This window comes from Malurus melanocephalus, unplaced genomic scaffold (assembly GCF_030028575.1).
Source record: "Malurus melanocephalus ecotype Western Australia unplaced genomic scaffold, MMel_1.1 scaffold_429, whole genome shotgun sequence".
In the NCBI taxonomy this organism is placed as follows: Eukaryota; Metazoa; Chordata; class Aves; order Passeriformes; family Maluridae; genus Malurus; species Malurus melanocephalus.
Genome location: NW_026623661.1, coordinates 166,054 through 167,165, shown reverse-complemented (window position 1 = coordinate 167,165; position 1,112 = coordinate 166,054).

Here is a 1,112-nt window from a genome sequence, read left to right as displayed (position 1 = left end):
AAAAAAAAAAAAAAGAAGCCATGATCAACAAGCTTTGCCACGAATTTAAGAGTTTTATCAAGATATATCGAATACTTCTACCAATCTGTTCATAGATTATGGATTGACGTTCCAAGTTTGTATCATTCCATTGCATATAATTAAACCTGGAACAATACGCACTAGATTTATGTAAGAAAAATATCTGTTGGTATTTCCAAAGGTTGTTAACGGCTGAAGCTATGTGCAAACAGGGGTTAAGAGAGAGCTTCGATGAAGAAAAGAGTTTGATAGATAAAAGGTAGATTGTGTCTTCGATATAATCCAATTTGTTTTATGTCGAAATGTAAGTATTTGTCTTCCCTAGAAATCTCCCAGAATGATTTCTATAATAAAGTTAATTTCATTTATATTTGACAAGAATATTCTATAGATGTTTTATACACATTTTCATGCATCATACGTTTCTTTTTGGTCGGCAAGAGTTAATTGTTCTTAGATATAGTTGTACTACTGTTCACAGTCCAATCATCTTTGTGCATCTAGAATTCATTCCTAATCAATTAAAAGTGCTTGCAAGAGTTTTAAACTTAAGTGTTTTGAAGTTGTTCACAACTACATATCAAGATTAACCATTGTTGATTGTAAAAACCATGCCAAAGCCTTTGTATTTCCTTTATTATACTATTTTCTTTTTAACCTTATAGTGTGGTGTTGCAAATTTTGTTACTGTGTTAGGTTAATCTCATTAAGTTTTATTTTGATTTTATTTTCAGTTTTCAGTAAGGAGCGATTCTTAATCTTAAGGAAGGTTTTTTTTTATAGACTTTCAGCCCTTCCACCAGCCTGTAATTTGGGCTAACAAAAAGAAGATAGGTTCACGTATCTAATTGCAGCTGAGAGCAGGAGGAGGCTGTTTATTTAGCTCAGCTTTCTGGGGATGCTCTAAAGGAACTCCAGAATTTCCAGTGGCGAGTTTGCACCGTGCCAGCYGTGTCTGCCTGCTGTAATCACACCTAAAATATGGGCACCCAAAGATATACATCCCCGACTTCTAAAAATTGTTTTTGTTAGGATGCTTGAAAGGGGAAAAAAAACAACCCAGCTGTGTTTTTAACAGGCTCTTTGGGAGA